Below are 16,259 nucleotides of genomic sequence, written 5' to 3'. Positions count from 1 at the left end.
CGGTTGCCCTGTCCTCGTGCAGCCCTGTGAGCTTTGCTCGTGATACTGGGAGCAGAAACAGATCTCCCGTCTATTAGATACGTGCTTTGTCTGGTGGGTTTGCTGTATAATTGTACAGGTGGGTGCTGAGAATGTGTCAGCTCTGGGCAAACAAACTGGATTCAGAATTCTCACATGTCAGTGGAAATTTTGGTACCAGGAGGAAGAGTTTCAGCTTTGCTGTGGTACCTTTAGTAACAGTTCAGAGCACACAGCTGCTTAACAGCAGAGTTTTCTGCCTTCATCTCTGTACATATATATATATTCCCATATGTATGCATACATATGCATTTCTTGTTGCTTACATTTGGCTCACGTACTAGAATGAGCTGTCTGTAGATTTGAAAACACAGAAATTTTCCTCCAGGGAGAAGGCCTTAAGTATTAAGCAGATGTAGCATCCCAGATGTTAGTAAAGAGCACTGCCCCGTGTTCTCACATGGGGAATAGGATTCAGTGGCCAAAATTAGAACATTGGTGTTTCTGGCTGCTGATCCAGTGGAGATTAAAAAAAAATAAAATAGACTAGAGTTTATTTGGCTTCCCCCCCCCCAGTTACATCAATACCCTTTTCTTTTGACATGCTGTTTCTATCAGTTCTGAAGAAATAGTGAAGTTGGTATGTAATGGCAAACAACATAACGCAAGTGAATCAAGAGCTTCTATCCTCTGTCTCAGGACCTGTGAATAAACACATGTATAACTTTTTGAAAGCTGATGAATTTATACTGGGTAAAAGGAAGTATTTTTAGCCTCCAGAAAATAAAGATATTTATTATACTGCATGGAAAATGTTGCAGGGAATCTTTTTTATTGCCAGCTTCTTTCTAGACGCTTGGGATACATTACTGAATAAAAGGAAATTTTACAGCTGTATTAGGTTGATAACATTTTTAAGAGTAAAGACATTGTAAAAGCAGTCTTTCAGGAGCATGCACATGTGGAATGGTGGGATTCTGTGGCTCAACCAAGTATCTTCTTACCACCTCATGCATCTTCTGTTGTTTGTATATCTGACAGTTTAAGAGCAGACAGCTTGGATGACAATGCAAATATAAATGTTTTGGCTGTGTTATGTGAAATGGCACCTGGTCTGTTGATCATCTGTGGCTTCACGGGGTGCAGCTGAGGCAAATCTCAGGGTGATGCTACTGTAGCTTGTAACTGCAGGTGCAGCAGTATGAGCTGTCTGCTTTGCAAATGAGCTCATCCACATGCATTCTCAGATTTCTCACCTCTTTAAGCCTCTGCTTTTCCCATATTCCCTGTGGGCAGCTGGATGATAGTTGTTGCTATGTAGCTTCTTATATTTTGATTAATACTAAATGCAGGTACACTTTTCATATGATATCCTTGTGCCTTTCTCTGCGGTGCAGATGTTCCCATTGCTTTTTGTTGGGTTTCCTCCTGTCTACCATTCTGATGTGGTTGGAGGCATCTAGGAAGTGTAATGAGAAAGCTTGAAATACTTCAGACATTTTGTGCTCCAATGGGGCTGCATCCATTCCTGTTCCTGTCCCATGTCTCATCCTCATGATGTGTCTCTTCTGTCCTATTCCTTGACTGTAGCTTCACAGGAAAAATACATGTTCTGCTCTGTATTACCTGAATTGCTTGGGAAGACCTATACCTACCACATACATTTATTTTAATGATGTTGCCCTCTATATTTATTAAGAATAAGTAGAATTTAATGGCAGGATTAATGTTCCAATGTTTTTAAAGGTCAAGATAATGAAGAGGTCCAGAAAAGCACTTGCCATCTTAAGGAGAATGAATCACAGTAGAGAAAGGAAAATTAACACACACTCAAAACTTGAGAAAAGCAAAATTGTAACTTGTTGTTACAAATTCACTATAGCCTTTGTGTGTACGCAATATGGTGTTGTCTTCATTCACAGGCCCCTGTGCTATTAAACAACTGCTTCATTTCAAGTGTAGGATGGATACAGCTCACTTAATGAGCAGCTATTTAATATTTTATATTCACTGTTCAATGTGTACCCTAGGGCTTATTTATTGCACACTATCCAAGGCCTTTTCTCAATATAGAAATACTAATTTTCTTGTGAGCTTTCCCTCAGCAGTTGTCATTATTGTATCTGGTTGCATCACAGTCATGAAATAACCTATTTTCACAATGCCTCGATGAAGTGAGGGGATACTGCAACCCCGCTTGGACAGATGGCAAACAGATACAAAGATGAAGCAAAAGCATTGCCAAAGGTTTCTGAGTGTCTGGGACTTGTTTTTCGTTTCTTGGGTGGGTTGTTTTTTCTTCTGAGTTCATGGCACTACAAACTATTTTCTGTATTCAAAGCATAGTTCCTAGCACTTCAGTTCTAGCTGTGAATGCTCAGCACTTTTGCAGATCAGACTCTAGGATCTCCTACTGGGCATTTAAGAGGATGACTGACAAGCTGCAAAAATGTGGATTAACTGATTTACTCAGCAACACGTATGAACCCTGTGGTGTGCAGGGTGGGGTAGAGTCCAATTCTGCAGGAGCAGCTCTCATCCATCCTTAACAGAAATCTGGACTGATAAGTGCAAAAGAGATTCTCTTCCCATCTTTACAGATGGGTCCCCAAGCCCTGCTCACCAGCTGAACCCTGGAAATAAATCTTCTCTCACCTTTGTCTTTGCACAGACTCTCTTTCATAGGGTCTGGCTCTACCTTCTGCAGGCTCACTTCCCTAGAAGAAGGGTTTCTTCATAGGGTGATTCAAAGCAGGAGCTTAGTGTGGTCCAATCGAATGGCACAAGAGCTTTCTTCATTCAGTGTAGAGAGACCTAAAGGAGAATATCCTCACTAATTTGGTGTAAAGAATCTACCTGTGTGTCCTCTGCTGCTACCTATTCCTAAGCCCCTTTCAGTGCATTTCTGGCTTCTCAGCCCCAACAGCTGTTGTCTTCTCCTTTCTCTCTTAATCCCCACTTCTTACACCAAAACAGCCCTATGCTAAACTTTTGGCCATCCTCTACTCTTTGCCTTACCAAACTGTTTCATGCAGCTTCCCCTTTCTACCAGTCCTGTACTACTGGTTTGGCAGCAAGGTGGTCAGTAAAAACACAGGGAAGTTCCTTGCCTATCCCTGGGATATATTTCAAACAGACTGGAAGGAGAGTACACAGAAAAACAAAACAGGCAAGCAAACAAAAAAATCCCAGCTCCAACAATATTGTCCTGAATACTGTGTGCTCAGCTTAGAGGGAGAAGTGCGTGGGTGCACCCAACCATAACATGTAGGTGCTGCCAGGGAATGGAGTTCTTTACTGAAAATGGGTCTTATTATTTTCTTGCGGATGTTTTCCCATACAAAAAAATACTGATTCAAGTCTTTGAAGCAGTTTCTGAGTTTTGCAGGAGCAGCACAAGATGCACATTAAACAAAAACTCCCTTCAGGATCTCAATCCTCCTTCAGGATCTTCGGTGAACAGTAGAGATATCCACATTTTTGTTTTAAGCATAGTGAAAGCAATGGATTTTCTTCCCTCCAGTTTTTAGTCTTGGAAAAGGCAGAGTGTTTTGGCTAAAATTTCTCTGTAAGTAAATAAATCAGCCTAAGAGAGGCACTCAGCATGGAAAATTTCAGCCTGGATAGCTAAAGGTTGGCAAAGTTTTCAGCAATTGAAAAGAGGATTTTTATAATGAATAGGAAATGTCAAGCAACTTTTGTAATAATTGATGCTACGAGCCCTTGCTTATAATAAGTACAATTATCAAATGTTTCAGTAAAATCATCTCTGCCCCAGGAAGAAGCTCCATTTTAGTGCCAAATCCTTCAGGCTTAATACCTTTGTTACTAAATGGAGCCTTCATTGCCAACTCCGAAGTACTTAGAAAGGAATGTTCTACTTAATTCCCATTCATAGCTGTAATTCACGACTAGTCTGAACTCTCAGTGCACCTGTAAAGGCGATGTTTGTGCACATTGTATTGCTGGCAACAGTGACTATAGTAAAATATGTGGAATAGATGCCACAATTAAAGAGTTTTCCTAAGATAACAGCAATGTTAGCCAATTAGAGCAATCCAATCTAGATCAAAATCAGCAGACAGGTAGGAAGATGAGGTAACTAGCACTGCTATTACCTGCGTAGTGTCTTCTGGAGAAACAGAAAGTGTCACTCGCCAGTCTTAAGTAACACTAATCTGATGGTGAGAATATTAGCAGTGAGAATGAACACAGTGTATCTGTGGGTAAAGGTTATTGAAAGCTGAGCCTATCTTAATTTTGAGGGTGTGTGTGTATATGTGTAGGTGACGATGAGTTCTGAGATTGGTTTTCAGATAGAATGCAGAGACCAACTGCAAAGAAACCAAATCAGTCAGGAGCTGTATTCATTTAAAATGCAGCTGTCTTGTATATATGGGTATGGCAAGACAGGACTTTCTCACTCACTTTCTGGGCAGAAATTATGGACCCAATAAAAGCAAACATGTTTTTTCTGCCTTTTGCTATATTCTTTCTTTAAAACCTAAAGCAGTGCATAGAGAATTGGACAGAATTCCTCCTTTACTGTTCTGCTTATTAAGGCTAGAGTGGTGAGGCAGTGGCATGGCTGCCCAGAGCTGTGTGTGCCCCATTCCTGGAGGTGCTCAAAGCCAGGTTGGATGGGGCCTTGGGCAGCCTGAGCTGGTGGGGGCAGCCAGCCCAGGACATGGGGTTAGAACTGGATAGTCTTCAAGGTCCCCTCCAACATAAGCTATTTTATGATTCAATTGCTAACACTGAGACAATGGTAGGATTTATTTTCAAAACATAGGAATTGGGTGACTGTCTTTGAAAGGCTGGTTTTGCCTTCAGAATCTTTGCAGGTACTGAGAACAGAAGGATTCAGTCAGAGTCCAAATGTTGCACAGTCGATTTGCAGAGTGAATTAAGAATTTATTTATCCAGCATTTCTTCTTTGATTTTGCTTTTAGGAAAAAGAAATGAAAAACCAGTAAAGAACAGCTTACAAGAGAAATTCTGCCTTCAATACTTCATTCATAGGTGTGATGCAGACCACGTATCTTGACACTTCATCAGATCCTTAACTTAATTCCATTTCTGCAACTTGTGGCAACATGCCGGGGTGTTTATTTCCCATGAGCTTTGAGCGCTGAATCTCATATATATATATAGGAAAAGTCATCTGATGAGGGTAAAGAAAGTCAAAACAGAAACACAGCACAGTAGAAAAAAAAAAGGTGCATTAGGAAATTTGCTGTCTGTTGTCCTCGCTGTTTGCCAACAGTTGGCAGAAATACTTCACATAAATGTTCCTTTAAACTGCTTTAAGCCCTGGGAGCGGTGGTTTTGTTGTCTCTACCTACCGATTTCATGTGATCTTAACAAAATATTGACTTCAAACACAATCTTTGTCCCTGTGTTGTACACCCCTGACTTTTGGTCCGTGACTCCTGCATTGTAAGTATGTTGTCTCAGAGCACTGGATCTGAACTCTTTTCATCACATGACAACAATGATAATTATTTAGTTCTAGGAAAATGCTGGCTAAGAAAAAATCAGTGTATTTTGCCAGTACTTCATCAGGTAAACAGGAATCAAGAATGTCCCTCTGTAAAAGTATTTAAAGAAGCCACTTCAGATATGTTGCCATTTTCCTGTTCAAAAGAAGTTTTCTTTTACCCTACATGGGTCATAACTGGAATTATTACTTTTCACCCACCCATCTTCAAACACTTCTTAAAAGAAGGTAAGATGCAGGGGTTCCTGACCCTTCGTTTAGTATCCTTTCCATTTGACTATGCTGCCTGACACTCCCGCTTGTCAATAAAAATATCTAAATGCTAGATTTTGTGCTAGAAGAGATTACATCTCCCTTTCATTGGCACAAAACAATCGGGGTCAATTCTATTCTCACAGAGTACAATGGTAACACACCCAATGAGGGGCAGTCAGTCCTGGGAATCATTTGCTTCACCAAATATCTGTTCAAATTGCTCTGTAATGTCTCCAAATACATCCCTCAGTTTCATCACGCTGTTTCATCTGTTGCCTCTCTACACACTCTCCTGCAAGAATAGTACAAGATCCCTTAAGATACTTGTAATCCTGTTACAACATTGTGCAAACTGCTGTTTTTAACTCTTTCATTAGAAAAATGGTATACTTACTGGATGTGTTCTGTAGCCATATCAATCTATTATTTGCAAGAGATCTCTGCCTTCTTATTGTATCTTCTTTACTGGGCTGTGTCCTGAAGCATCCTAGTGTTCTTAAGAAGTATACATTACTTGTTCTCCGTTTGATTGGCACAAGATGTGATATAATACTGCAGCTGTCAGAGCTGCTCGTGGGTAGGGCCTCATTTGCAAACCAGCTTAGTATTAAGAAAATTGCTAATATTTAAATCAAGTCATTCATCCATGAGCAAGAGAAGGGCTTGGAAATCTATAAATCTCTTCCCTCATTCATTTCCATATTTTCCAAAAAGTAATATTATATTAAAGAATATCAGAGAAATGATTTGTACAGCCTTAATAAGGCAAGAGACAAAGCACTTAATGTTCTCCCTCTGTGGCTGATTGAGTCAGCCCATGTGAGGTAGGTGTTACAGATTCTACAGTTAAGTATATTCAGAAGCAACTCAAGGCTTTCATTCTCTTATTATAAAAGTAATTTTTTTTTTTCTTGGGGCTAATTCTTGAGTGCAACCCATATACACTTTTAGTGTTTAGTTTTCTCAGTAGCCACAAGGAACCCTGAAACTGTGATTTACTCCCCATGTACTGCTTGTCACTCGGATGCTTTCTAATATCATCTCAGAGCCATTACCTGCAGAGTTTGGAGCTGGACACCAACACTGTCCTGTATTATGTCATGTTCTGTCCTTGCCTGTTGTTACCCTGAACTGCACCCAATGCCAAATGTCACCTAGAAACATGTTGCCAGGATGGGTTTGAGCACAATATTCAGCTTTCGTAACTACGATTCTTTTTAAAATCTGCTTTGGATTGATATAGGGCATTTGTAGTATTTCAAGGCCAAAAAGGTGCACATCTTTTTAGGGAAAAAGCAAAGATAACTGAAAATGGCTGAGCTGAGCTATATGCCCTGGTGATATGCGAGGAGCAGTAAGTAAAACTGAGCTGTTTTCCAGGAAGTGCAAGTTTGAGAACTGAATCCTGTAGCTAATGAAGGACTCCTGTGCATCATTTGCTGCTTACACTTGTATACTCAGCCGGTCTGCATTTGAGCTGCATCTCCACAGAAATAATCATCCTGCTGACTTTCTGAGACTTATGGCTTCAAGTCGCGTTCTATAAACAAAAGAAAAAACTTAGCCAGTCTAGAATGGTCTGAGCCGGATGAAATAAAACAAAGACATCATCAACAGAACAGTGCTTTAAAAAATTATTTTGAATAGACTAGTGTGTTATCCTAGATTTATGGTGATTGTGCCCCTTGAAGCAATCGCCAAGTTTATAGGCAGTTTGTGTGTGGTTTTTGAATGCTTGGCACGAAGTGACACTGAGAGGTTTTTTCACATGTTCTGCTTCTCCCGTTAATTCTAATCCTCTGGGGCTCCTCATAGAGTAATTTCAGATATTGTTAGCTAATGTGTTCATCTGCATAATTCCATCTTTAAGATTTTCTCCCTCTTAAGTGTGCGATCTGTATGGATGTTTGGGGAGGCCATTATCTGAACTGTGATCTTACTGAAGAGGACTAAGAATTCATGTGTACGTCTTGAAGAGCTCCACCGCAGTGCTGTGATATTTAAGAACTGCCTAAGGCACAGTTTGTGCCAAGAGACAAAGTGAATGATAGCGGGAAGAAGAGGTAAATCAAAGGCTCCAACTGTTGCTTGTGATGCTTGGGTCAGGGTGAAACAAAAGGTTACTTAAAGAACATTTATTGCATTCGGAACATTTTGACTTACGTCTTTGAATGACAGCAAGAGAGCTTCCCCCATCAGAGCTATTATGCTAATCACCTTGGTTTTAAAGATAAAACCTGCCTTGATTTGTTTAAATCCAAGCTTTCACTGTGATCACAGAATTGTAGGGATTGGAAGGGACCTCTGGAGATCACAGAATCCATCCTCTCTGCTAAACCAGAGGCCCCAGGTGTCTTTGTAGCCATGTTCCAGTAGTTTTCTGTCTTTCTTGAGCAAAGGGGAGCTTGGATGTGGCCCTAGCAGAGCACAGTAGATGGGGAGGATCACTTCCCTTGCCCTGCTGATCACACTCATTTTAATGCATCCCAGGATACTGCTGTCCTTCTTAGCCACAAGTAGCCATTATTTATAAAAAATAGAAGTTCCCTAATAGAAAGACTGAGGCAGAAGTGTCATAGCATTTAACTGGGATGACCCAGGGACAAGACCTTATCCCTGATTCAGGCATAGCAAGGGGCTGGATTTGTGTTTCTCTCATTCCTCATGAGTGCAGAGTGCTGGGCAGGTGAAATGCTCTGGAAATCAGTATTTTCCTTTTCCTTCTGACTTTGACTGCTGCCACTTGTTTTTGAACCCCTACAAAGAGAAGGCTCTCTGAGGCAAAGGCTTTGCTTTATTCCTGTTTGTGCAGTGCCAGGTACAGTGAGACCCTGACCCTGATCAGGACCTCTGGCTGAAAACTCAACACATCACTGGCAAAGCATGTTAATGCCCTCTGGAACTGAGTTTGCCAGCAAACAGCCACCTGCTATCGCTTGAAGAACTTACCCTGTAGTTTCCGTGTAAGGGAGCAATCCAAATATTTTCTAGAATACATTAGCATTAAGAGCATGGTAACACACTGGAATATGTGCAGGATGATACAGCCAAAGCACTTTATATACCTAGACAGAAATCTGTTGATTCTAGGGAAGAAGAGCAAATTTTATCATACTTGAATCTCCTCAGTGGTTCAGATAACAGAATACTGTGAGGGAGAAGGAACAAATTCGAAGTAAAGAACCTAAGAGTTCCTTGTTTTTGACCCACATCATTTATTTTGGCAGGCTGGAACTCCTTGTACTGTAGGATAGGCTGTTAATTTAGGCTTTCCTTTTGAGAAGCAAGTGATCGAAGAGGCAAATGAGAAAGACATCAGCAACTGTCTTTAAAACTACATTCCAGTAAAGAAATGGAGAACAGTACTGAAAGAAAGGGAGAAAGTACCAGCTGTACATTGCACAGGGCAGGTCTCAGTGAAGCTGAAAGATTTACAGTGTAAGAAGGAGGGCAAATCCTACCTCGATAAAAATGAGATTATTTGGAGTGAACAGCCTGACATTCCTGTGCTGCTGGTGAAATTGCAGCTCTTCTGTTAGCTGCATACCATGTAATTATGAATGTTGATTGTAAGGTTCAATATTTTGACCATTTGGACTGACAGTCATAAATGGCACAAACTTCTAAGTGGCAGTTATTCACAGAAGTGTAAATTGCCTGCAACATTAATTTAACACCAACTGAAATCTCATTAGAATGGGAAACGGATTGTAGTTCTAAGTCTGGAGGGAGCTGAAGTAGCACTGTTTAATGTGAAATTTTAGTGGGGAACTGCTTGGTGCTGGTCTCAAAGTTATTGATTATGGCATTTATAATGTGAAATTCCATGGAAAGTTATTCCAAAGAAAAGTTGGTTTGTGGAATCCATCAGCACTATAATATGTTGGGATATAACAGAAAAATGGTTTCAATGCAAGTCTGCAGGGAGAAGCAACAATGTCACTTTACATGGAAAAATTGTTTCAGCGTAAGACCACAGAGACCTGTAACAATACTGTATGGGTGGGAGATTCCATGGGAAACGAATCTCAGTACCACTGTGTTAAGCTGAATAAGGTCATTAGATTATGATGAGAAAATTATTTGATGGAAAGAAAGCTCAAACAATAGAAATAGAACAGATCATCAGCACCAGTAAGCTTTCATTTGAGGCAGCAAACAAACCCAACCTTTCCTGTCCTTATACAGCTCAGGCTCAGGCCGGGCTCCCAAAGGAACTGGTGGATTTTAAGCAGTTGGTGATCTCACTGGTTCTCTGGGATGGCTGTAGAGCAGGCAGAAGATTGAGCATTCTCCTTTTCCTCCCCATTCCTGCCTGTCCCCCAGTCTCTGTCTCCAGGATGGAGAGTGCATGGATCTGTTCAGAAATCCTCACCTACTGCTGTTTTGTTCTGCACACTCAGCTGCACAAAACAGCACAAACAGGTGCCATGGAAACAAAGAATGTCAGGGATGTTGTGTTTTTTTTTCCCTTCACTTTCTCTGTGTATAGTTGTAGCAGGCCCAGTGGGGCAGGTTTGATCCAGGTTTGTTTCAACAGCCCATGCTGCATTGCACAAGTCAGTCACTCACTGTGTCTAAACATAATCACAGTTTAGAGAAATGTGAGCTCAAGTCATTCTGGCTGTCTACAACCTTGGGATTTCAACAGCATATAAGATAGCTGAAGTTTGCATTCAGATCTAGATTTCACAGTTCCAGCCAACTGCCTCAGCATGAAAATGAACCAAAATAAGATTCCCATTTTAAAAGGAGAAGGACAACTTCAGATTCACCTTGAGTCCTGTAAGTGCAAATTCTTGGAAGACAGCATCAAGTGCTGTTTTTAACAGATGAAGTTATGATGAGACAATTTGAACATTCTGGTGCATTTCCTATGTATGGTGTATACAGAAATAGCTTTTAAGTGCCAAGGTCGCCAGCACCCAAGAAATACCATAAATAGGTGGGGGAACAGGTGTGAGAGAATGGACTGATTTGGTCATATTTTGAGAATATGTTCTATAAAGCCACATTTTATAAAACTTTTAGGCAGGGCCTTCCATAATATAAAAAGCTATTTGAAAACCTGGTGGTGCTTGTTATATTAGCATAAAGGTTACTAATATGACAATAAATTGAAGCGTTACTGACTTGCTAGTCAACGTGTAACCTTTTCTGAAGTGACAGCTCTTCACAGTCCTGCTGTGCTCAGCAAATGATGGTTGGGTTCTCTGACTGAAGCTTGCTTAGCAATCTGTTCTATGGCAATCCATTTGTTCACCAGCTTTTTCACCTTCCATTCCAGTGAGACAGCTAAATGGCTTCTCATTTGTCCTGAACTGCTGCATAAAATTATCCCGTGTTCTGAGTAAATGTGATGTCTTTCTTCCAAGAATTCACAGCAAAAGTAATCATTGTGCAGATTGTTGAGAAAGAGCTATTTGTCTGAAAGGGAGAAATCAACATCTCTGAGACAAGCCCTTTGCTTCAGATCCCCGTCACAACCGCTGTCTCACTGTGTGCTGCACAGTACAAAGGCAGGTCTAAATTCAGAAGGATATTCAGATGTAAAAAATCAACCTGCATACATCTTTGGTTCTCAGTAAATGTTGCTGTGAAATTGAGGGAAGGCACTGTGCGCTAGTTTGGTTTTTTTTCTGTAATTCTCTGCAGAAGCAGTAAATCACATTCAGAAGCATGTAGTCATGTCAAATGACTCAGTTCCTTCTCTCGATAAGAGCAGAGGCTTCAGTTCCTGTCTTACAGGAGAGCTGATTGATTTACAATATAACAGCTTCTCTTTCAGGCTTCCCAGTAGTTGTGTGCAAATAGATGTGGAATGGGAACTGATGAAACCTGAAGATAGGGAAGATTGTGATCTTAATTGCTTCTGAGAATGGATCTTTTCAGATTTTCTAGATTGTAAAGGAGGAAAAGCCAATTTATAAAATCTTTTAACAATTCAGTGGAATTTTTTTATCGTTGTTTGAATTAATCATCTGCCTATCATTAATCTTGATCCTTTGGAGAAAATGAACAGTCTGTGTCCCATTATCTTCCAGCAGAGCTCTCTGGGCTTTCAAACTTTCTCTTGAAAGGGCAGAGGAAATCTTATCTGTTGCGTTTCATCACAGCCATGCTGGCAAAGGGTCCTGGGGAGGTTCACAGCATGGTTGGAAGCAACTTAAAAGCAGAGCCCCTGATTATTATAGATGCTTTGGTTTTAGATGTATCCTCCCAAGATCTTGGAGCAGCAGCAGCTTATTCTTGCTTTGATCAGCCTTGAGCTGATTCTTGCTTCTTGAGAATGGGAAAGCAGCAGCAAATCTGCTTTCCCTGGGGATGTATTTGGAGGATTCTGCATGTGAGAACCCTGGGAGATTTTCCTCCCATGTACTCAGAGGCACTGGGCCTCATTTACACAAAGGGTCATTCTACTCAGAGAAACTGTACAGACTGAACAAAATAATTTCCCCGAATCCCTATTGAAGGATCTATGTACATGGATGTACTTATACTCATTTGGTTCAACTGAGTGACAAACCAATTGCAGTTAGTAGAGTCTTGCCAAAGGGAAAATGCTTCATAAAAAATAGTCTATGTATCTGTGTACAACAGTTGGGGCTGTACTTCAGATTCTGTTTGACCTACCTTCACCCCAGATCTCTCTGTAATTAATGGACTTCGTCTGAATTTACATGCAAAGAAGGGTAGGAACAGAATTTAGTTCCTTCAGAATTCCTCATTCTCTGTTGCTTGATTCCCCTGTCTCTGCAGTGCATTAATATTATTCTCTTATTTTTAATTGTTTATTGTTCTTTATTTTAATACCTAGTTAGCCCATCATTTTGCAACACGGTATATTGGGAAACAGTTCATACAGCCTTCTGTTTCTACTGAGAAAAGTGAGTGATACATCAGTTGTACCTGTTAGGCAATTAAAAGGGAATGGAAATAAATTCACTTAAGCTGTAGCAAGTTAATTTAACCTACACATTAGATAAACCTTCACACAGAGTACTTTAACTGTGGATCAAGATGCCTAGGGAAGTCGTGGAATTGACATAATAAGAGATCAGAACTGATTGGATACTTGGATCTTAGGGAATACTGGGAGAAAGAAATCAGTTGTGTTGCATGTGATGTAGCGCTTTTCGACTAGATGCCAAGCTACTGTTTCATTTCAACCCAAATGACACTATGTCCACTCCTCTGTAGAACAAAATATCACTCATGGAGTCAATGTGCAGAAGGGAAATTAGGTGAACAGCTGAAATTAGCAGATTCTCTCAGTACTGGAAAAGTTCTATTTCCCTTTCCTCCAAAATACACACACAAGAGGAATGAGAGATCGACTCTTTGATGTTAATTCAAATCTACACAGTCCAGAGCACACATACAAATCCAGTAATCCTTTGTGATTCTCAAGCACAGGTTTCTTCTCATTTCCCAGCGGTAGAACAAAGAATCCTGATGCATGTCAGAGACCCATCAGAATGGACTCTACAGATCTGACTTCTGCTGTTCACTGGGTACCACACGCAGACCATCACACTGAGAGCACACGCAACCATTTCTTTCCTTAAAAAAAGCTAGCATTATTTTATTATTCCAGAGACTTACATAACTGCGTGGTGAAAATGAGAACACAGATCTGGGCTGCAAAACATTCCAGCAATTCTCATTGCAAAAGAACTATAAACTTCAGCATCCATCAAACAATTCTTTCTCCAAATGAATAGTGAACATACAAACCCACCATCTCAGCTTGAGTTCCTTTGCAAAAGAAAGCCCTCTGGAGTTATTAAAAATAATAATAAAGTAATCCAGACTCCCAGCAGACAGCATTTGAACATCATGTCAAGTTCCTATGAAGTAGCAGCAACACCCCCTTTTACTAATTTCCCTTAATCCCTAGCGGCTTCCTACTGCCACAGATTAATGTTACATTCCTTTCTGTAAACCTAGCAAGAACTGCAGTCCCAGTGCCTCCTGTGCACAGCTCTTTGAGGTTGGATGCTTTGGGTTGTCTGGTTGTTCTTCAGCCCCCCACTGTGATGCCCAGTATTTCCCCGCCCCATCATTTTCCCAGCACCCCACAGCTTGTTACAAATGGCTATTCTTCTGCAGGGTGTCTCAGAGAATGACTTTGTCAGGACAATGTTGGGTCAGTGAGAGCATCAGGAGCATGTTGAATGATCTCATAGAGAGGGAGAACTGTTCCACTGAAGGGAGAAGCCTTCTGCCTTTCAGTTTAATTGGTTCTTCTCTCTGATGGGTTGGCAAAGCCCAGCCCAAGGTCCGTGCTATGAAGATGTGGTCATCTGTATTCTGTTTGTGATTCTCTTTCCCTTTAATCCCAGTTTTACCTTCCCTTTGTTCATAATTCCCTCTTTATTTCATTGTTGCCCTCTTCTTTGCATATACTTTATCAGTCTCTTCTGATACAAGGATGCCCCTTCCCTGGAGGAGTTCAAGGCCAATCTGGATGGGGCCTTGAGCAGCCTGATCCAGTAGAATGTGTTCCTTTTGCAAACAGTACTCAGTAGAGTACACCATTTCAGTGATAGAGACCAGTGGCAGCATTGAGAATCAGTATGAGAGCAGCATGCTTTGAGGATAGGTTTGGAAGTTTCCATTTTTTAATTAGCTTGGGAAATAGGGTGTACTGACTAGAGCTGTACTGGTTAAATAGTCAGCTGTGAATGAAGCAATCAGAGATGGATCTTTGGCCTGGTGCCATGGTCACCAGGGGTCAGAGCAAGGGCAAGCAGGGCTCCTCTTTCCCCATGTTAAGGTGCAGGATGGCAGTGAACACTCGTCAGAACTGTGCATTCCATTCACAGGCAGGTGGCAAAAGTATGTAAGAAACCCAGCTTCCAGTACAGTGTGGTGTCAGAACCCTGAAGGACAAGACAAATATTTAAATTTAAAAGTAAAGAAATGAACAGAAAATCTTACAGACACTAGCATTTAGAATCGGTGGTGGCACGGTTATAACTGGAACTGTAGGCATAGAATAAGTTTACTTGTGCTTTCATACAGAGCGCAGTCTGCAAGTGAAGCAGGAGGAGGCAGTGCTCAAGCAAGATTCCCCTTCCTTTATATTCTCAATAGGTATATTTACTTACCACTCTGTTAGTTTGTTTGTTAGTTTTCCTGAGATCTTCTGAAATATCTGGTAGAGCATCAGGTGAGTTACAGTCCTAAGATCAGTGCTCCGTGAATGCTTTCTGCATTGCACATCCACCAGTAATCCATGGAAGGACAGTTCTGAATATGCCCATAGCCTGGGTGAGGGAAGGCATGGATGGCACCATGACACTGCCAGCAGCTGAGAGTACTTTGTGAAGTAATTCATGCCTTTCTCCCAGCATTTAGATCTTACTGTGAGAGCTGCTACCAGTAGAGGTTTATAGATAAAGCCTGGTCCTGTGTGGATGTTAAGTGAAAGCAATGTACCTTCACCAGCCCTCTGACGACTGCTTACAGGCTCAATGTGCTCCTACCACACAAAGCTCTGCTTTGTCAGCTGTAGTTATTGCTTCATCCTTCTGCTCCAGGCCTCTGGAGACTTAAATATAGTTACTCAACGAGTGCATTAGCAGTGAAGGGTGTCTATATGTCTCCTCCTCCCACCTCCCCTAGCCTTCTTGACACAGGGCAGGACTCACTTTGATCCTATAGCCCCAAAGCTGATTTAGCATGTGAAGCAGCTCCTGTTAGATTTCTTTCTTGGACAGATTCCCTAGTCTGACTTAGGTGCCCAGAATGTGTGTCATAGGTTCAGCAGATCCCATGCAGGCAGTGATTTAATCTGACAGTTATTCATGGTGACATCTCAAGCAGCCTGTAGCCACACAGAATGTACAAGCAGTTTGGGGAGGAGGATGTGGGATGGATGGGTGCCACCACAGCCAACTGCAGAATTCCCTGTCCCCAGCAAGTTCCCTTCCTTTGCCTGTGCTTCTCGGAAAGGAGGTGGGCTGCCTCAGTCTTGGCTGTATCAGTCCACCTGCGTCAGGAGGCAGACAGATACATACTCAATAGGCTCCCTCATGCAGAGTAAATTGTATGTTTGGAGAGGAGAGGGGAAAAAACAAGTGCAAAACAGTCAGCATGATGGGACCATTGCCTGGCTGGTTTTGGGAGGATCACAAGTGTCCAGTTAGCATGAAGAACTAGGACATTATTCTTTGCCCTAAGATAACCACTGCAAGTTCCCAATGGGAGCCTAACCTTGTACTCTGTTTTCACATGCAGACAGCTTCACTGCAGAGTGAAGGACTGCAGGATTGGGAAATGGGGTTGTGGTTGTGCCACAGTGACTGATCAGGGAGATCTCGAGTATCCTGAAGTAAAAATGGAGCTTCCAATGTAGGTGTGTGTGGCATGAACATGCCCGTCTTCCTTTGGGCCCATTGTGCAGGCATGTGAGTTTGTACACAGCACATATTCCCCTGGCATCAACAAGAGAGAAGATGTTCTCTATGGTTCTTCAAAG

At 41.4% G+C, this 16,259-nt stretch overlaps 1 long non-coding RNA gene across 1 annotated transcript; it reads right to left on the bottom strand.

Annotated features, from left to right (window-relative positions):
* Positions 1–13,328: 13,328 nt before the first annotated feature.
* LOC146758355 (uncharacterized) lies at positions 13,329–15,385 on the bottom strand. The gene is made up of 2 exons (XR_014934836.1): positions 14,887–15,385; positions 13,329–14,658 (listed from the first exon to the last, which is right to left on the bottom strand). It is a non-coding gene; the product is annotated as an uncharacterized LOC146758355 (long non-coding RNA).
* Between the last annotated feature and the right edge of the window lie 874 nt (positions 15,386–16,259).

This window comes from Coturnix japonica, chromosome 15, assembly GCF_054131305.1.
Source record: "Coturnix japonica strain WE chromosome 15, WE-NBRP24, whole genome shotgun sequence".
Lineage (NCBI taxonomy): Eukaryota > Metazoa > Chordata > Aves > Galliformes > Phasianidae > Coturnix > Coturnix japonica.
Note: the sequence above shows the minus strand (reverse complement) of the source record. Positions and strands in the feature narration are given on the sequence as shown.